Genomic DNA, 22,567 nt, shown 5'->3' on the forward strand with positions numbered 1-22,567 from the left:
ACGAAATCGTGATTTAAGATTGAAACATAGAACCCCCCCACTCTCTCTTAGGAAAGAGTTTTTCTTTTTGGTCCTGGATTAAAACATCACACCCTCAAGCTGAAACGTATGCAGATCGTATATCCGACGGCGTGTACACGCGTCTACCCACCGGGAGCTCGAGTATTTATATATTCAAATCCCCAAGCTCATCGAGTGGGGCGTTTGTTGGCTCTTCTAATAGAACCGTTTATTCTCACATTAGCATATGCACACAGAGCGCGTTACGCATACGCTAGCATATGCTCTTGATACGATGGGGCTAGGAACTTCCTACGTACGTACGTAGCTACCTACGTACGTAAATACATGCTTGTGCATACATACAAACCTACTTGCGAACCGCCCCATCGCGTGCATGCGTGCGTGCCTCCGTACCTCCATGCATTCGTACGTAGGAGGTGCACACGTGTGTCTACATTTACGAAAACCACGTCCTGCCTTCTTCAACCTCATCAAATTTTTATCACAATCGACACTTTTATTCTCGATTTTTCCTTTTTATATCATTCAATCATTTTTATCATAATCTATCAAACTTATTAATCGATAAACGAATATAATTGTCATTTCTACGAATGATTTTCTTGTAATTCTTTAACGTTCGAGATTGATTAAATAAAGTATCCTTCGATTTCTCGTAAAACGATATCTCGAATAGACGTCGATTGACCAGAAGAGGAGAACGTACAGTTGGAGAATCCAACGGAAGAGTCGATTCATCGAGGGTGGTGGTACGAAGGGGGTAGGTGAGGTGGACTTGAGGGAGACCAGGGAAGAGAAAGAGAAAGAGAAAGAAAAAGAGAAAGATATAGAGATAGAGAGGAAGAGAGAGAGAGAGAGAGAGAGAGAGAGACACTCGGCTGGTAAACAAACTGTCTGAAACACTCCGGAACGCTCCATTCCATTCGAGAAGCTAGCGAGCCCCGCAGGTCCTCTCGACGGTATTATCTCGGTACATATTTAAGTGCATGACGTGAAGACTGCCACCACACTCTCCCCTCCCACTCATTCAAGCTCCCGATACACCCTCCGCCTCGTCCAACCTTCTCGAAGCTTCCTCCGGCCTTCCTCCGGCCTTCCTTCGAGGTTCCTCTTACCCCTCGCGGAGTGTCCTCCGCAAAAGCCAACCTCCACACCCCCCATAAACGACGAAGCTCCTACAAGTCCTCATTTCCCGGCTGGTGCTGTCAGACGCAGCCTTGGGCGGGTCATCAGATACTACAGCACGGATAATGCCGAACGGAATCTCTCCTCCATCTCACTCGCCACCCCCTTCTACCCTCCCCCGCCACCCCATTCTCTCTCGTTCGCTTTATCTGTCTCTTCTTTTCCTAACGTCTATCTTTCCCGATGATCGTCGTAGCCGCACGCGTCCAACGGCGAAACCTATATTTCATTTCCATTATTATCTGGAATATCGTAACACACTCTTATTAACGTTCATTTCAATTGAGTTTCTAAAAGGGATAGAAAGGGAAAGAGAAAGATAAGTAAATAACCTATCTATCTATCAATCGATCGATCGATCGATCAATCAATCGATATAAGAATGGTAAAAAAAGAAAAGTGATTCGTTAAATCGTAGCCAGAGAAAAGCCACGGTAAAGTGAAAATTTCTTTTATAAGTAAGCTTTCGTCACTAATCTATTCGTTCACCGTCAGCTGACTGCCGATCGGTCTCAAGCTTTCTCGCTCTTCATGTCTCTTTCCCTCCAGTACTCATCGAGCGAACTTCTCCCCCATCCTGCACGGATTCCCGAGTTTCTCTCTCTCCTTCTCTCCGTCTCTCTTTTGCTCTTGCCCATTCTCTCGTCCTTCCTTCGTCGACATTGGAGGTATTGAGAGTGACGTCGAGGGCGCATTGTCCCGGTCTTCTGGGAGTCGGGAATATAGCGTATAGCCACCTCGAACCAACTCTCCACCTTCATCTCGAGTAAGCCGCCTCCTTGGGGAAACCCTTCTCTCCCTTCGAATAGGACGGAAGGGCTTCCGTCCTGTGCTGTGTTCCGTTCCTTTTCGCTCCGTACCTTGCCTTGCCTTGCCTTGCTTGCCTTGCCTTGCCTTGCCTGGTTATCGCGAAAACGACGAGGACATTGGTTATACGTTATCGTAGCTAATAAGACGATGACAATGAATTCACTTCGGTTAGTTTCCTTTTTTTCCCCTTTATTTCTTCTTTCATTTTCTTCTACGATTATAAACGAAGCCAACGAAATGGTTACCTTCGAGATTGTTTAATGTGATCTTTTTTCTTTTTCTTTTTTCTGTATTTCTTGTCAACGTATTACAATTATTATTATTTTCCAATAAGTTTTATTACAAGTGACATCGAATACTTAAGGTAGAACACCGAATAGAGAAAATTCTATTATTTTTCATTTCATTACATTTTTGATATATTAATGATGATTGCTGTTCACCAACAATGACAACGTATTTTATTGGACGAACAGGTGTATTAACCGACGAATGCGTAAAATCTAATGTTGGTAAAAGGCCTCGTTATTACGCGTACGGACGATATCTGTCCGAATTTTAGCTGTGAACGATAATTGACGGATGCCGAGCAGCCAAAGGAATTACCTGCGATTGAAAAAAATAACCTGTACGTATGTACGCGCGCCTCGATGACGTAACTATTTGGAATTATATACGTCGGTACGAAACAGGAATCACGTCGATCGTTATACATACATAAATACATACCTACATGTTACGTATAATACATAACTATGTACATAGGAGTTACCTTTTTATATAGACGCATACGCGTGTGTATATCGCGTGGTACGGTTAGAATTTCGTGATGCGAATCGTTAAAAACGTATCGGTATTGTCGAGGCCGCGACAAAAACGCAGGGTTCCGTGTAAAATCGTGGTCGTATTTTATATCGGCTGCGGCGGCCCGTTCTTCTCTCTCTCTCTTTTTATCCCACTTTCTCTCTTGTTAGCTTTTGCGTATACGTGTCGCCGTCATCATCAGCCAGACAAAGCGAGTGAACGAACGAGAACGAGAGAGAGAGAGAGAGAGAGAGAGCGAACACGTAACGAGTTCTCGTCGGTGTTTATTAAACGTTCCGCTCGCGCAGCGTAACTTATTGCGCAAACGGCAAATTATTTTCATGAAAAACCCACCTCCTGGCCAGAATCGCCGACAAATTTCTATGTCGTTTAATTAATAACGAATATACGCGCGTGTTGGTGGTAGCCGTCGCCATTGCTTTCGCTGTCGCCACCACGGTAGCGGCGGCGGGGCACAGTCATCGTTTGTAAGTACAAAGTATAGTAGTAGTCGCGGTTTGGGTATGAATATTCGTTTCTATGTTTTCGCGGCCAGTCGCTTTGTAAGTTTTCCGATGTAATTATTTCTCGAGGAATTATGACTTTACCCCCTGGCGTAATGTGTCTTTTTTTCTTTTTTCTTTTTTTTTTGTGCGATGAATCACACCCCCACCACGCGTATTTTATTTTACCTACAATTCCCGTATCGCCCAACAACTCGTACGTTGCTCGTTCGTCTATTCAAGGAAATTATATAAAAGCATTGGGAATACAGGGGGAAACACACACGCATAATATGTTGCAACAAGTGGAACGAAAAATCTAATAACGTACCTCATCGAACGTGAAACGCTCGCTAATCTGAAATGGCGCCAAACGTGATTACGAGAAAACGAAAAACGCGATATAACGCCGAAGCGTACAAGGATAACTCGGCTCTCTCTATTCTTTTTTTATTTATTTTATTATTTTTCGCATTTTTATTTTTTCCTGCACTTTTGTTTTTTGACGTAACAAGTAGTGACACGCGATTAAGAGATACCAACGGTTACCGTACGAATGCGGTACGATGCGGTACGAGGTGTTAACGCACGTCTCTCTCTCTCTCTCTCTCTCGTGCCTCGGGGAGTCGTTTAAATTTTGTTTATGCTCGGCACTTTGGAAGACGTAAAACACGATATCTCAATTCGGTGGCATAATTTTAGCAGGCCTAGCGCCTCGCGTTACGATTATGGCGTAATCATATCGGATTGTTATTATGGCTGATGGCTCAGCAGGGGACTACTGCGAAGGCTTATCTTTGAAATATGCTGATAGACCATCCTCTGTGGGAGCAACAGAGCCCCTTTTTCCTCCTCCTATAGCTTCCCTACTTCTCGTATTTTACCCCTCTTTCTCCTCTCCTCTACCTATCTCGCTTCTACTCTCTCTCTCTTAACATTCCGTTTCTCTAAGACGACGCTTTATCGCATACGACGAAGGGCCCCCGAGAAATTGCTTAAGAATCGCTCCCTTCATTCTGTTTTTTCTTTTATCGTACGACCAAAGATTTTCAATTCGCATTTTCAAACCCGTGATATTCGATCTGTCTTAGGGAGAAAAATATATTTACCACTTACACTACAATGTGAATTCATTTTTATACATACCTACGTACAAAATAGTTGGATAAAATAATCTGATAAATTATTTAATATTTATTTTTCTATTTGTTTTCACACGTTAGGATCATAGTGGTGAACCAGTCGAGTTAGGTCAAAGAAAGGAATCAAGACGTTAAGAGTTTACATCTTATAGGTGAAAAGGAGCTAAGAGATAAGATCAATTCCTTACCACTAAAATCCAAACACTAGGGGGTTCACTATTGTCCCGCAAAGCCGTCACTGCCGACATCATCAACGTTCTCGTCACGGTGACGTCCATATTAGACATTAGACTACCAAATAAGTGGGTACGCGCCGATCAGGGGCTCGTACGACTCAGAGGTAACCACCCCCATGTGGCACCCGCATGCCGCCCCCTGGGGGATGCAATCAGAACGTTTCAATCAACGATCGCTCCGTGGGGGTGGTCGAAATAGGGCCGAACGGGGGCCGCGGACGAAGGGGAACTTACACGACGACGACAACGAGAACGACTGAGTTTCGCGATTACTCTGATAACCAACGGGCATTAAATCTTCGACCAAAGAGGGCGGAAACCCTTCTGCTCTTTGTCACTGGAGCGGTTTTAAGGCTGTGACTCACTACGTTGGTTTGAACTTTAAAGTGGATGCTTAGACCTCTAACAACCAAATCGAAAATTAATTCATTGATATCGATCTATTACAAGTATTTAATACTTTTAAGACAATTTTTTTTTTTTAATCAATATTCTATCACTATCATTCTTTTCGAGAAGATTACAAATGCAATACCATATGTACATTTTTGACATACATATATACGTGCATACCTAATTGAATAGAAGTTTTCAATTCGTCGATCGGAGAACAAATTTTCGCAGGAAAGGTCGAACCTATAGAACCTATACCGTATAGATATCGTCAACGGCTAGTTCGAGGGTACTAATTCGTTTCAACGTAATTGCGATGTAAGCTTTCGAACAAAAGAAAAATCCAATCAACGAGAAAGTGATTGAGGTCCATGAAAACGTTGTCTTGTTGCTGTAGTCAGTCGGTTGGTCAGTGATTCCACCGTGGTTCCCGACCCCTTGCATGCGCGCGCGAGCTAGCTAGCGTTCACTTACAAATCTACTCTAAACATGTATATATACATATATGTATATATGTGTGTGTGTGTGTGGGTACAGAGAATTTACGTAGGGACGACGTACGTTCCACTAACACATGGGTGCAGAATGACGCAAGCGCGCGCATTCGTACGCACATACCCGTAATCCGTGCGGACGCGAATGAATGGCAAATGAATAGGGCGCGGCGTCACAACGAAAAGTTAATCACGGCTCACCATATACTTGTAAAGGCGGGGACTGTGGGGGAGGTGGGTTAGGCGCGCGCGAAAGAGAGCGAGAGTGAGCTTGAAGGGGGCCGTCAGCAACCTCCCTAGTCTCTTGATTACATGGGCGTACCCCGATCGCGGCTACGATTCACTCTGGGTACGCTGGCATCAACGCGAACTGTTTCGCAGAAACCTATACGCGTGTGCTAGCAGCAAGCGAACGAGCGAACATGCTTTGCCTTTTCCCTCTCCAATCAGGTTTCTTTCTCCCTCTTTTTCTTTTTTTTTTTTCGCCGATTTTTTTGGCCCATATGGTATTGTTTTGTCTCATCTGTTTATTCTCTTTCTTTTTCCTCGCCAAGGCCCTGCTGTACAGTTAGAAAACAATTATAATCATCTAGACGTTAGGAATCGTTAGGAGGGGACGACGAGTCATCTAAAAATTTTTGACGCAAACCTAATCGTACCGTCTGTCTGTCTATCTGTCCATTAATCTGTGTACCAATATTAATTTATAAGAAAGGATATGTTATGTTAGAATAATGTTCGATTAATTTAACCGATTAGAGAGAGATACACGAATAATGAGATGCACGTTTTGATGTAACTTGTGTTAAAACGATTTTCTAAATTCGAGAGAGATAGAGGAGAACGAGAGCAAGCGAGAGAGAGAGAGAGAATTAGATAGATGGAGTGCAGTCAGTAATAGATTGCTTCTATCCTTTAACAGGATACTTACTTGGATTACATAACTATATCGTGTAGAGCAATTACTATAATGGCTAGCGGCTTTTTTTTTTTAGATTTTCTTTTATGGTGGAACGCGACTCGAATCTCGATAGGTATTAGATTAATTTTTTAATTTCTTTTCGCTTTTAAAAGAGAATTAACTCAATCGGGGTGACACAGCTGTCGTGTTCGGAGGGTAATAGAAATCTCTTTGCGCCTATGAAAATTGACTTTCAAGTGGTACTGACCGAAGATAAAAAGGACCTTGATACGAAACGATAAATCTCGTTATGGGGATTACCAAATCCTACGTAGTAATTATTTGTTTGATCTATTCGATCCATCCATCCATCTATCAATCCATCCATCGAATTCAAGTTCAACGAATTGCGATTGGTTTCTCTGAATTATTTTTCGACGCGTATGTAATTTCGTTCGAGACTCTCTCGACTCAGTTTTTGTTCTTTTTTGCTTTTTCGACAACAAGCAAAGCCCTTCGTGCACGAAGGAAGGAAGGAAGGAAGGAAGGACAATAAAGATCGAGTACAGAGTTGCGTATCTACCAATTTCATTTGACGCATCTTTCATGTTGCTCAGAGAAACGCGTCATGCGAAGGTCCAACGTATGTAATGTGTATGTACCTTAATGAAATGGCGCCCGACTTCCTCCCCCTCATGGGGCTTCGATTGTTTAGGAAGGCCTTGTAGTTTTTCAATATCTAAGATTGGATTGGGATGGGACGAGAGGATTCTCAGACCATGGAAAAATATTGATATCGAATCTCTTTCTCTCTCTCTCTCTCTCTCTCTCGTTTTATAAATCCTTTCGTTCTCGATAAAATTTACTCCAGACGCACTTATTTTAGATTTATTGATCATAGCATGTTTTCTCGTCGGCTTATACAATTTTACATGTTTTACACATTACACGTAACTTTCCTCTTCTTATTATTTAATCATTATTAATCTATTTATTATCTATAAAATTAATTGCATCGAGTTACACGGAAAAAATTCGTGATTTTAATTTTTTTTGGGGGAAGATTTAAAGAGATAATACTCTTATAAATCGGTAGGAATTATATTCGAACAACATCGTTGAGTATAAATTCATTCTAGATACTTATGAGTGTGAGATAACGAGAAAAATGACGGAATAGCGTAAGGATCTTTTTTCCCTTCTCTTGTTTTTTTTTCTTTTCCTTTTTCGTAGAAAAAGTAGGATTGCGGGCGGACGCACGTACGCGTTGAAAAGTTTCGAGGGTTAACTCGATTTCAAAGATTGTTCTATTGGCAGTGAGTGCCAACCGGCAAAGTGAATTGTAAAGTAATTGCATAAGATTAGTAGTGCCGGGCTTGGAAGGCACTCTGTCGGTTACTTCCAGTTCAATGAGTCTCAACGACTTTACTTTGATTCGTCCTCAGTCACCCCCGCCGTAAGCTCTCCGATACTATCTCCCTCTTCCTCCTCCTGTTCCTCTTCCCTTTCTATCTCTTTTCCCGTTCTTCTTCTCTTTTCCTCCTTCGCCTTTATCCTCCGTTCCCGCTTCTTCCACGTCCTCACCCATCCACCACTCACTTTGTGTCCCATCTGCATTTCATCGGGCTAATTTGTTGAGATACCGCTTGTCAATATTTCAGTCTTTTTTACCCCATTGGCTCGAATAAAAAACGTGAGTAAACGAGAAAAAAAAAGAGAGAGAGAGAGAGGAGTGAGAAGGATGCGAAGGAGGGTATATTGCGATTTCCAAGCGGATAATTGCTTCCCGTCTCTCTAAGTAAAAAATATCAGGAACCCTTCAACGTCCTGCACAGAGTAGATTTACTGGAAACTTTTTAACGCGATATAATTAATTAAACGAACTTCATTAACCTCGTATTAATTCACGATACTATGAGAACCGAGTAATTATCAGATATATATATACCTATAGGTATATGTCAATGTTTTACCTAACATATTCTTACGCGACAAACATAAATGTTCCTTACGAATTGAAATTCTATAGCGAGACAAAAAAAAACTATTATAATTTGATTCTTTCTTAAGAGAGAATGAGAAAGAGAGAGAGAGAGAGAGTTACTCTTCCCAGTCAATCTTATTTTTCCGAATACGGATGTACGTAATAGGAAATGAAAAAGAGAATAAGAGAGATAGAGAGAGAGAAATTCGAATGAGAAAAAAGAAAAGTAAGACGAGAAGAAGAGAGAAGAAAAAAAAAGGTCGAAGGTAGCGATGGAAGAAGTTGGTAAGATTGGAACGCAGCCCTCGTCCCGATTCTAGAAACGTGTACGAGTGGAAATTCGCCGACTGCGAATGGATTTGCGACAAGGTGACGGAGAAACGGACCAAGAATTCTGATAAGAAGCAGCACTTTCTTTTTCCTTCCTTCCTTCCTTCGTTCGTTCGTTCCTTCGTTCGTTCGTTCGATGCTCTTTACGCGATGTCTTTTCCTTTGCTTCAATCTTTTTTTTTTCCTTTTTCTTCTCGTTTCTATTTCTTTCGTTTCTCCATAGAGACACGAGAGAAAGAGAGAGAGGGTATTCCATGAAGGAAGACGACAATATGTTTCAAGGTGGGATAAGAAGAGAGAAAGAAGCTACTACCGACAATGTCCGAATAATGCTTGCCCCAGGCATCTTTTATATATATAGGGAGAAACCCGTTGAAAGCTAATGTCCGTGATAACACCATAGACCTCTTCCCCAATGACCACCCCCATATCCCTTCTTCTATTAACCTCCGATCCCTACGTTTTACTTTCGCTCATTTCTATCGGAAATGCGCTTGCATCTAAGTCAAATCTTTCTTTTCATCGCGACTCATTTGATTTTGGTTAAATTCTATAAAAAGAAAAAAAAAACTAGAATACTTAATTATATTTTAAAAATATATATAATACAAGTATATTATTTTGAAGGATGCATAATCGTTTCTCATCGTTTTGGCATTCCCGACAGCCGATTAAGGGCTTGATGAAAGGGAAAGAGAAAAAGGGGCAAGGGATAGGCTTTACGAGGCGATATATTCGTTGTGTCAACGATTTAGAGAAAAGTGGGGTAGCACGGTACTCGACTTAATTCGACGAGCACGAACGACAACGAGGCGACGGGATACGGATGAAGAGTAATAGGAAGCAGAGTTGGAGGTACAGGAGAAAGTAGAAGAGATGAAGGAAGATGAGGATGACGAGGAGGAGGAGGAGGAGGAGGAGGAGGAAAAGGAGAATGGAGGAAGGAGTTTGCTTTTGGTGTTTCTCCTCTTCTACTCTTCGTCTTGCTCTGTCCGCGGTTTTCTAGGGTCGTCGTGCGTAGGGTTGACTCTGTCTCCCTTTCTCTTTCACTGTTCAGGGGGGTTGGCTAATGAAATATCCGTGCTAGTTTAACCGAGTTACAAGCACTGCGAACCACCCCAAAGACGAAAAGGACGACCCTACGTGGGGGCAAGCAGCTCTCTTTCTGCTAGCCTACAACAACGAGAAAACATATTGTTCAGGAATATATACACTTCCAAATCTTACCACCCCATGTATATATACAGTTATCCATTCCGACAGGACCTGGATTTTCAAAGGCGATGAGTGGGGTCAGCGTCATGTATCCTCGTAAATCCTTTTAGCGAGTCAAATGCACCAAGTGAGTACTCTCTATGTCGGACGTGCTTGGCGTCCATGAAAATCCATCTGTTTGCCCCTACTCTTCTACTATTTCTTATTTTTCTTCATCATACCTTTTGATATCCCACAAAGTTAGGAATGGTCAAGTATGACTTCTATGCGATCCATTCGAAGTTGTGCAACTGGAAGATTTCATTGTTGCTCTAACGTCAGTCTATTCTTAGAGGCATCATCATTTTCCTTAGAAGATACTAAGTCGAAAGGGTTCAACAAAGCTGAAATTGTAGAGATAGAAATCTAGTGTAATATCAAGAAGGATATCGCGTGTTAATGTTAAATAGAGCAAGGCAATATATTACTTGACGAACGTAAATCAAGAAGTATGTAAATTATTTATTATAAAATGTTAGACTCTTCTTATCGATCATTATTTTAATGATATTACAATATTCTAAATTTATTACATATATTCAACGTATCAGAATACTAAGGAGGAAATTTGTAGGATGCTTGGATACGTAGTTACTGGAATGTACATATATAATATGTACTTCTATATATATATATATACAATATAGGATGTTACGTTTTGGAAGATATCCAAGGCACAGATACGCGTACTACCTGCGTGTTGTGGGCAAGAGCACCCACTGCGTTTTCTCCCACGCTCACCCTCACCCCTTGCTAGAGTTTAGATCAACGCGAACCGACCGCTTGTATACTGCGTAAATGCTTAATACGTTGCATTAACTCGATCCATCATGCGAGAAGCATCGACTTAGCGTGTATAATGTGTACATATCACGAGACCAAATACACACGCGGTCCTCCACTCGAATTAGAGCTCAATGAACGCGGAGATATGTCGTATTACATGAAATCCCATTAGCATGTAAAAGAAAACAAAAAAAAAACAAAACGTATATGCTTAAATTAATCAATTAATTTTTCTTAAATATATATATAGATCATCTATAAAACTAGGAGTGTGCAAGATATTCTTCTTTCGAAAATAAATATTAGATCGAAGGAAAAGATTTCGTTTACGTGTAGTAATTTGACATAAGTATTAAAAATGTTCAGATCATTGTTAGGACATATTTGTAGATGTATGTTTTTTTCGCTCATTAACCTTGTCTAAATACAGTTCGGACGGCAAGTGGAGTGTATTAAATTTAAATAAAAATACCGGCAGCCGTGTTCACAAGCCAAGCCTATAAATCAGTGGGACGGCCAGCCGAGCGGGCAGCTCCGGAGAATAATACCCCATATTTATGCTCTTCTCCGTAAAAACCTCATCCACCCTTTCTCTCCTCTACCCGTTCACCTTTCCCTATTTCACCCGTGTTCTTTCTCTCTCTCTCTCTCTCTCTCTCTCTCTGTCCATGCGAGCCGTTCCGTATCGCGACGTTTTTCGCGATAGCACCGCGACGACATAAAAAGTCGGGCGATTTTTCTCCGAAAAATCTCCGTACACCCCCGACGTAAAATATTATCCAGAAAAAGGGCCGAGTAGAAAATTATGAATTTATTAGATCTCGGGCGGGGCACGCTCGATTGAATTTAGAGCAACGCGTTCCTGTCCTCTCCTCTCTCTCTTTCTTCCTCATTCTATCATTCTTCTTTTCTATTCGTTGGTGGATCTTTATAATATTTTGCAAAAAATGAAAATGATCTAAATTCGAGATGCACTGCGTTCAGTCGAGAACGTAGATATCTAAAGCCTTTCTTGTTTTTTTTTTTTCTTTTTATCAACGATTCTCATGCAAATATGTATATAAACATAGAAAAGCTAGGAATACTTTGGTTATTCTGTTTTAACGTTTAAGATAAGGTTGACGGTAGTAAATATACTATTGTATGCACGGGCTTTAATTTATGTTCTCGCGAGGATACAGCTACTCTTGGACGCGTACGTGCATCGGTATGGACGTGGCTTAATCTATGCTCACGAGCTCCGGGCATTCAGGGTGTGGCACTGCTTTGCGTGCTTTCTCAGCGTATATCTGTATCTATATATATATATATGTATATATGTGTGTGTGTGTTTGTGTGTATGTGTGTGTGACCGGGAACAGTAATGAGCACGACGACAGGATAAATCACTCCTTCCTCCCGCTACGAGGATAATCATAATCCCTCGCGATCCTCTTCTCGAGAGTCCTCGCGTGGCTCGCGTGGATCGAGCTGTATTTATTTCTCTTTCTCTCTATTTCTCTCTCTCTTTCCTTTCTTTACACCCACTACTCTTACTCCAACTCGAGCTACCGAATTCATTTTCCTCTGATTCCTTCCGTCTCCTGAGAAATTCCACGCGACAGAATTCCCTCCTCCTTCTTCTTCTTCTTCTTCTACTACTACTTCTACTTCTTCTTCTTCTTCTTTTTCTTCTTCTTCTTCTTCTCTTTTTCCTTGTCTTTTTTTATTCATTTTTTTGTAGTAGGAGGAAACTTCTCGACACCTTAGCGTCTTGGGAAAATCTTTACGAAGACCTTCGAGAAAGAAAGAAAGTAAGAAAGAAAGAAATAAGGGGGAAAATAAAGGAAGACAGAACGATGTCGTGATAATGAGAAAAAGAAAGAGAGAGAGAGAGAAAGTCAATGCTTTAGAAAAAAATTTCTAATTAATATCGTTATTAAAGCGTCCCCGATGGAAGTCCAAGATAATTTATCTCGATTATCTTACGAAACTCGTTACCTTCGTTCTAACTAAAAAAAAAAAGTATATATATAACTAATGTCTCGTTAGAGTAGTATCTTTCTCGATGAAATATTTTTGCTCGCGTTTATCGTACTTTTGGATTTTCGACTCTCGTGCGAGATCGTGGACGGATCTACGCTTTTTTTTTTTCTTCTTTAAAAGGGGGTGGCTACGAGGAGAACGGTGAACTTAAACGAGAGGTAATGTCCTTCCGTGTCATTTCCAGGCCTCCTTACGGGCACGTTAACGGCATATTTTTGTCGGCCGTAACTCGGCTTTATTGGACAATTAACGTTTTACCCCCGAAACCTACGGGTCGTCATATTTTCTCTCTCTCTCTCTCTCTTTCTCTCTCTCACACCTTTTTTTCTTTTTTCCTCTTCTTTTTATTGCGATAAGAACTTTGTCCTCTTCGCGTTTTTCTTTCTCTCTTTCGTTCGTTCGTTCGTTCTTTTTTTCTTTTTTTCCCTTCCTTTTTTTAATCTCGCATCATGGTACGACGACGACTATGGCCACGGTCGCAGTGGAATGAGATATTTCGGAATAATGAGCGTGGTTGGGCGTGCCACCGGATAAACTGTATTTATGAGGCTTGCCTACCTCGCAGCTTTCTTCGGATTAAAGTCCTTCCCGATCTACGTTACATCGGTGTAGCCGATTCTACTACGTACCCGGTGTCTTAGCGAAAATTCATACGACAAGTAAATACGCGAGTTCAAGATACTTATATAAATAAATTATTATTTTTTTTTTTTCTTAAATCGAATTATTTACGAACAATTAGTTTAGATATATATTATATCGATTCGAAATATTTTGAAAATATTTTTAGAAAGGAACGGGAAGCGAGATAATAAATTATTTATTATGACTAATACTACATGATGACTACTCGTTTTATTCTTTGAGTATTACTTGGTAATGATAAGTAATTAAAGATTAAATCAGATAATTCGGATCATGTTTGACGATCGTTTAGGCTAACACAATATGAAATCAATCATGATTGACCCTGATAGAGACGGATCACGTTGATGTGACAGTGACAATCAAAATAAGAATAATAAGAATTGAAGATACTATTTTCTTCTATTCTTACTTGTGTTTCACGTGCATATATACATGCAAGCATATTATTTTCTTATTTTCCTTTATAATATATTTCTTCTACTTTATGCGTTATTTAAATAACATTTACCTGCGTATCGTCAGGTTTTCTACTTTCCGTAATAATGAGTTTAGAATATTACCTAATAGAAGTAAATTTAATCGTTATCCCTGATAATTAATTTTAAATTATGTTAACGATTATTTGCTTTTTTGCAGAAAAAAAAAAGATACGAAAGATAGTTGAATACAGATGGGTAGGTAGCATTAGGTAAAGCTACAACTCAAAGGGTTAATGATTGTAAACTGTAGAAGGCCAGGAGTTCGCCATTAAGAAGAAACAGGACGTTCGTAGTTCACGGTACAAAGAACGAAAAGGAATGTGTGTGCTCCCTTTCCGAGTGAACATTTCTACTTCTTCTTCTACTTCTACTTCTTCTTCTTCTTCTTCTTCTTCTTCTTCTCCTTCTTCTTTTTCCTCGCGCAACGTGCAAATCTTCCACGAGCTTCTCTCAAAGGAATTTAATGGTTGAGTCGAGGAGAAGTTTGTCATTCCCCGTATTCATAACCGAAGGAAAAGAAGCAGACACACGGTTACTCTTCTCTTTTTACGTGCGTCAGCCGCGCAAACTTTACACGCTGGTACTTTCTTCTTCTTCTTCTTTTTCATTTTCTTCTTCTACTTTTTCTTTTTCTCCTCCCTTGAGCGTTCCTTAAAAGTGGATTCGCGCGATGCACCAACGCCCTTACCCCTGCTTAAGAAATTTTACATTTCGCTTATCATACATGATATATACACGGTGACTTATCTCGAATATATTATTCTACCATAAACTCTCGTTTTACATTTATTTTCACATTTTCAATTCTCTACCTTTTAATTCATTTGATTTATCTATATTTGTCTTTATTTATGAACGTTAATAACATATAATCGCGTTTGTATCTAATATCGACGTGAATACAAGTTAAACGACAAGCTAAAGCATTATTACGGTATGAAAGTTCGAAGTTACAATTACCTTAGGGTTAAAGGGTTGATGACGGCCATAGGAGTAGGAGGAGGAAGAGGAGGAGGAGGAGGGCGGTGCGAAAGGTCGCACGAGGGCTAAAGAAGTGGTTGCTGGCATAATTCGTATTGTGGTCGCTGTGCCGTTGCCGCGTCAAAGTACCCCACGTAATCGCGAAGCGAGGGTGGAAGGGAGGGAGGGAGAGAAAAAGAGAGAGAGAGAGAGAGAATAGTTACATTCTTCCGGGTTCTTTCGCGCTACAGTACATTCCGACAATTCTAATTCGTAACGTGGACTCAGAGAGAGAGAGAGAAAGAGAGAGAAAGAGAGAGTAAAACAGCTCGGAAATATACGATAAAGCGCAGGTGCACTTGGTGCGTCCAATAAAAAGGGAAGGAAAAGGGGGGATTGTTGTTACGTTTCGAATAAGAGAGAAGGAGAGAGAGGGAGAGAGAGTCAAAGGTGTAAGAGGGAAATGCGAAAATGGTGAACGGGGTAGGTACTACGTACAACGCGATTCTGGTGAGCTCGACGTACGACCGGCTTGATTGTCGCCAGTGCTCGCTAACAATCGCAGTTTGTTATTCGGTCCAATTAAAACATCCTCTCGATTCGACCTCGACGCCAGCAACGAACCACCTTTCCTCTTTCCCTTCTTCTCTTTTTTATACAAACTCTCATCCACACAAACCACCCACTCGCCTCTTTCTCTTTCCTTTTAAAAAAGTTCATTGATACAATATGCACGCTACGCAAGCTTGCTTCTATGCCTATATATGCTTTAAACCCTTCTACCTTTTCTCCCTTTTTATATACCAATACTTATTCTCTCTCTTTACCTCTCGCGTATAACACGTTTTACCTCGTCTCTCTCTCTCTCTCTCACTCTCTCTAGTTGCTTTCTTGTATTATTTTATTCATTTATTCATCCTTGTCTTTTCTTCGAACCCGTCTTCTTCTTCAATTCTTTTCTATACCTCGATCCCTTATCAATCTACGTCTACATATATATATATATAATTATTTGATCGATTTCTCTTCGGTAAAACTTCTTTTCCCAGTACGACCAAAGTTAAGAAAGTTTCTTTTCGTTTATCAAACGTAGGGAAAATGTTCTCTAACAATTTTTCAGCAATGTTTTTTTCGTTCAAGGCATTAGAAACAAGCACTCGAATTTAATGCGATTCCCGTGTACGACCATTCCGCCTGTGTTCTCCTATCGGAACGCCATTTTGGGTTCTCTGTCACCGAGAAGTACACCCTTTCGTCGGCCTTAAGAAGTCCTCGAGTTCCGGCGGACCACTCCAAACTATTTTCGTATCGCTATGAAAAGAAATCGATAAAGCTAGCGGAGGGCGACTCGAGTGAATAGACAAGAAGGGTTCTTCTATGGGCGAACATGACTTTTTTTTAGAAAAAGACTTTGACGTCGTTTATAGTCACGATCCGAATCTTTACCTATTTTTATCTTACGTTTTTTTGTTCCTTTACTTTCGATCGCTTCTTTCACTTTTTTTTCTTTTCTTCCTATATTTTTACGTTTTTCTTCTTTTTTTAAGATACTTTAAGACACTTTGATTTTCGTTCGTATTATGGATTTTTCTGCGACGCGAGAAGGTATCGTAAATTGGGGAGAACAAAAAAGAAATAATAAAAAAAAAAAAAAAGAAAAAGAATGTACGGAACACTTAACTCAAGATTATAAATCGCGGTTGATTTAACGAACTGAAAACCGTGTGAAAACGAACACGCGGCGTTTAAATTCGTTGTTCGCCCTTTGATTCGGTACACACGGGTCCGGGCTAGCTTGCTTTTGCTTGCTTGCTAGCTAGCTAGCTTGCTGGCTAGATAGCTAACACACCCTTTTTAGAATCGCAGCACGTGTCAACGCGCACTTTAAAAGTACCGTTCTCGATACGAGACGCAAGACGATTCGAAACTTTTAGCAGGCCAAACAGTGCGTGTTTCGAGTTACCTCGATATCGGACGAGTGCCTTGGTATGCGGGCTCGAGTACATATTATTGTTTTTAATCCAAACATACTTTATTGACGCAAGGCTAACGTTATTTTCTATACTTTCAAATGGATTCTACGTAGTATCGTGATTCTTTTTTAATCGAACGCCTTTCTAAATCTCATTTTTCTATTTCGTATTAATGATTCAATGAAATTTCTTTATCGTTCTTTCACATTTTCCCTTTTTGCCCTTTGGAACAAAATATTTTTTGTGAATTTCGATACAGTAATGTATAGTCAAACGAAAGGAACAACAAAAATTATAAAATTGTTTTTAAAGCGTGTCTCGAATCCAAATTCCTGGCAATTAGAGACAATCGAGTTTGTCTTTTTCATTTTGACGAGATATGAAAAACGACTAATGTGGATATCCAACGTTTTCCTGCCTTTTATGAGCGAACGTCGTAATGAGAGAAAATTAATACGAACAAACGAACGTGCGAATACGACGGTAAATGCAGAAATTGTTTCCTAATTTTTTTTAATTTATTTATGAACCGGGAGTGGTACATTCTTTCTCGAGCGAAGAACATTCACTACACGTTATTTTCCAAGTTCTCCTCTCTCACTCTCTCCCTTCCTCTTCCACCCCCCCTCTCTCTCTCTCTGTCTCCGTGTCCTCTTCTCTTTCTCTTTCTATAGCTTTTTTCTCATCCCCTTTGACAAAAGCCATTATTTTTACTGAGATTCTGTCGGCGTTTATTTATTTTGAGTGTTTGCCTCTTCTTTTTTTTTTCTTCTCCTCTTTTGCTCGCCTTTTTCCCTCACACACACACACACACACACACACCACCCCTCTTACTCGCCCTCCTCTAACAGATAGTAGGATAAAGAATCGCTGCTGATAGCAATATGAAAACGTAGGAAAGCAACGAACGCATGGTCGTCGAAAGGACGATTTACCGCGAAATCGAAGCACGTGTTTCTGGCAGCAGAAGCAGCACAACACGCTGACAATGTTCGATAACTCAAGCAACTCATTCTCTCTTCTACCATTCTATCTCATTCGATCTCTTCTGTAAATGATATCTCTATATATATATATATATATACGTACATATATTTATTCGCATAAAATAATTACAAACAAATAAATCGTTCAGTTTAAAAAAAGAAAAAAAAAGAAAACGACAAGAAAGAATAAAAAGAAAATCTCTAAACAAATCGGCTATTTCCTTTTAACGATAATTTTTCAAAGTGAAATCAAAAATGGAAGTTTCTCAGGTAGAAGAAGAGGGTGTATTACCGGTAGTACGGTGCAAGGTATTAAAGGGGTTCTTTAATCAGGAACCGCAATTGCAGTCGATCGTGCAAGGGTACAATCAATTATCTGCCAGTATAACCGTCGACTAATCTGTCTAATCCCAAACGCAGAGGGCAGCCAGCGAAGCGCGGCATACTCGCTCGTCGATCGCAATTACCGGGCTGTGGTTAATAAGGAGATCACCGAGGGGTGATTTCCTGGGACGGAGGTGCACACGTACTACAGCCACGGAGAGAAGGAGAACGAGAGAGAGAGAGAGAGAGAGAGAGAACTTGGAAACTGAGGGCGATGGTGAAGCTGGTACTATGGTGGATGGGCTTTGAGTTATATGCGCGCTATCGACAGCTATGGAGAAGCAAAGAGAGAGAGAGAGAGAGAGGGAAATGGGGGTGGGAAGGAGATGGAGGAAGGAAACGTAAAGGGGGTTGGTTGGTTGTTCGATAGCGCAATGGTGATGGTGATGGTGGTGGTGGTGGTGGCTCGACTGAGAGGAGGGCAGACGCGGACCGGCGAGCACATTCACTCGTCCTGATAATCGGCTTACGGATTGCCAATCATCGGTCAAAGAGCCGACGAGGACGAGGAAGCAGGACAAGCTTTTCTTAGAACCCGCTTCTTCGCATTTTCCCTCGTCTTTCGTTCTTTTCCTGATTCTTCTTCTTCTTCTTCTTCTTTCGCTTCATCTTCTTTTTTCCCTTTCTTATTCTAAGAAGTTCCTCTTTTCCTCCCTGCCTCTCTTGTATTCTTTGTTTCTATTTTTTTCTTCTTTTATTTTTGATTTTTGATTAATTGAACCTTGATTCGTAATATCATTAGGGAAAAAATTCGTATTCGTCTATAAATGTAATCTAATTATTGTTTTAATCGGTGTTGTTTAATCTCTCTTTTTTTTATAACTTTTTTGTTCTTTTTACCTGCGATCCGATTTCTTTTGTAAAAAAAAAAAAAAATATCCTAATTGAACGCAAATGTTTGTAGTATAAACGATACGATTATTATTCCATTATTATCGTAAATTCACGAAAACAATCGTAAAATTAATAACGTTACTCGCTTTAACGTATCTGGCCCATTCAAAATTCAACCGTAACCCAATAATGGGTCACGATTTATGAGTTTAGAGTAATGCTGATTTTGAACTATTACAATTTTGTAAAAAAACATATTTCTACAATATTTTATCAACTTTGATTCTTGTTATTTTCGTGGTGATATCCATTCGAATGTTTCCTCGTTGGCTACTTATAATATATCTATCGGTAATTAAAAGCATCCGATCGAACACTTTCAATGTGTTCGAAAGGAGTGAAAATGCGGTAGGGAGGGAGGGAGGGAGGAGAGGGTGATCGTCGATACAACGAAGCCTACCTACAGAATGTCGGAGTGCTTCTAATTAATTAACACCTAGCCACGAAAACTAGGCACCACTGGTGTATGGTGGCTATAACAACCTCTAATTAGTGGGAGCTCGCGGTAATTAGTGTTTACACGTCATTATCGGTGATCGAATTCGACGGAATCAATTATAAAATATGTCGGCCATTTGTTGGCATTCGTGAACTACGTGCGTGCGTCAGAGCTTGCGTATGCGTAGTATCCGTGTGAGTTTGAACGATAAATACATATATGTGTGTGTATATATATATATATACACAACATATATACATACATAGATGAAAGAATACGTTTGTAAGAGAACGGGAAGCTGGGCGTAACACTCTCGACACCTTTGAAAGCTCTCGTCTCCTACAACCATACCTCTCATTCCATCTCCTCCTCCTCCACCTCCACCTCCACCTCCTGGTACTGCTTCTCCAACCTTTGCTAGCGTCGATCTCTTGTCTCTCTTTTCCAGCGAAAGCTGGCTCAGCTTGACCCGCATCGTCGAATCGGCAATTTCCGGCTCGGTTGAAATAAAATTTCACCGGCGAAAGAAAAGGCAGCAGGAGCGTGTGCGGCTTGGAACGTCGGCGGTGATAATTATTGTCGACCAATTAGGACCATTTCGACGGCACCGATAGAAAGAATCGATGAAAGAAGAAGAAAGAAAGAGAGAGAGAGAGACAAAGAGAAAGAAAGAAAGAAAGAAAGAAAGAAAAAAGAAAGAGAAAAAAAAAGAGGAGTCCATGTGGACGGTCGATTTTTACGAGAAATCAGCGATTTTCCACCTATCCATCCCACCCCACCTCATACGGTCTTTCCATTATTTTTTGTCTTCCTTTTTCTCTCTCCTTTCTATCTCCACTTTTTCCCTTTTTTTTTCTTCCTCTCCCTTTTTTCTTTCCTCTTCCTCTTTCACTTTCATTCTCCTATTCAATGAGATCCGAATCGAAGCTACCCTCACGTTAGAGTCAGTTCGAAGGTGGAACAGAGGGTAAACACTTGTAGATTTGGTGCACGTTGCCAACGAATGGGCAAATAATTGGTGAGTTTCGCGAATCGAGTTGGTTGGTTGGTTGGTTGGTTGGTTGGTTGGTTGGTTGGTTGGCTGACTGGCTGGCTGGCTGGCTGGCTGGCTGGGTTGGTTGGTTAGTTGGGTTAGTTGGTTGATGCACACGAAATCTCTATCCCCCACTCGGTACTCTTTATCTCTGTCTCTCTAAACACTATACATTCTCGATCTCTCGTTCTCCTCGCTAGAACTCTTTCGCTTTCAAAGTACTCTCGTACTGTCTCTCTCGTTCGCGGCACGTCGCTACGTCGTAGAACTGAATGTTGGCATGATTGAAGCCTCCTGTGTACCATACGACCAACTGAACGCGCTTGGAATTTCTGATGACCCGTGAAATCTGCGAACACGTGGGGACTACGGGTGTATGGGTGGGCGGGCGGTCTGGAGGGAGGGAGGGAGGACTGTTTGGAGGGTGTTAGAGGAGCAGACATCGAACAGATTATTATTTTAGAATACTCGATACACAACGACCTTTTACACTCCATTACAATCGTTCATCTCGCGATTTTCCGCGTTTCGAATACGTAATAAATTGTTTTTTGTTCGAAAATACGCCATCGTGCTCATTTTAAAGGCAGATTTACATTTTCTAGCTCGACAATAAGCAAGGAACTTTAACTCCTAGAATGTTTTTAAAACGCACCGGGCCATCCAACACGAGCACGAGTGCGAGAGAGAGAAAGATCAGTTCGATCGAATTTCGTCCCTCGGAAGCCATTATCAGGTGGATCGATTCTCGAGATAGTGCCGTAAGGCCTATCGATAACGAGGCGAAATATTTTAAACCGAGTCTGATACATCGTACCCCGGGGGAAGGTTCCTCCGTTGAAAGTTCTAAAACACCCGCGATAAAATCCGTCCAAGTCATTCCGTCGTACTTTACGACCTGATGAACATCCCTTTATATTTCTACCCTTGAAAAGGGTCTTCAAAACTCTTCTCCTCTTTTCTCTCTCTCTCTCTCTCTATCCCTATCTCTGTTTTTCTTCTGTACTTGTTAAGTCAAATTTTTCAAACGGATACGATAAAGTGAATTTTCTTCGTACCTCCTGTTGGCCATAATAATTCGATCATCCCAACAACAACAACAACAACAACAACAACAATATGGACGATGGCAAACTTTGTTTTAACGTTTTAGTTCCATCTGCTAGGAAACTCGAATCGTTCGTTCTCTGCGTGAACGCACGGTGGTCCAGGAGAACAAGAGGGCGAGACACGAGACCCTTTATACTAGCCGGAATCAAATTCTCCAGGCTGAGTTAAGGCTCCACACGAACTCGTACGAGTAGCTAGGAAATGTCGTGCGATGTCAAAGCAGTTGACACGTCGTTGTACCCTTTCCTTCTCTCTCTTTCTACCCTCCTACTTCCCCCTCCGCCTCCCCTTTGGTCCCATTATTTAGCCAACACCGGAGTACGCGAGAGGGGGTCTTCTCTCTCTCTGTCTTCTTGGGGGTGTGTTTCAGGAGCTGTGATAGACGCCACACTGGGAGGATGGGAAGAAGGGGAAGCTAGAGGTCTAAACTCCGATTCAGGAAAATATATGCGTGGTGTGTGATTGACGCCTACACGGAACGACACAACCTCCTCGACCCCTTGTGCTTCTAAACAGGACTGAGCTAGGGCTCCGATAGACCCATTTCTCATAATGGACCAATTCACTAGCTTTGCCTAAGAACGTGATGAAAAATCTCATTCAAAGAATAATTCAAGTACTCTAAATTATTAATAAATTAAATACATATATATATATATTTTTCGTTCTCTGTTTTGATATCGAATTTATAGTATTTACCATTATTGCTGGCCATCTCTAACGAAATATTTATAATGGGATAAAATAATTTCAATTCGAACGCGTCTATTGTACAAATGAAAATGTAACA

At 40.8% G+C, this 22,567-nt stretch overlaps 1 protein-coding gene across 6 annotated transcripts in view; it reads left to right on the plus strand.

Annotated features, from left to right (window-relative positions):
• Window positions 1-22,567, plus strand: part of LOC122526187 — a 179,663-nt gene that overhangs the window by 66,596 nt on the left and 90,500 nt on the right. The gene's annotated exons all lie outside the window — the stretch shown is intronic.

This window comes from Polistes fuscatus, unplaced genomic scaffold (genome assembly GCF_010416935.1).
Source record: "Polistes fuscatus isolate 324 unplaced genomic scaffold, CU_Pfus_HIC Scaffold11, whole genome shotgun sequence".
In the NCBI taxonomy this organism is placed as follows: Eukaryota; Metazoa; Arthropoda; class Insecta; order Hymenoptera; family Vespidae; genus Polistes; species Polistes fuscatus.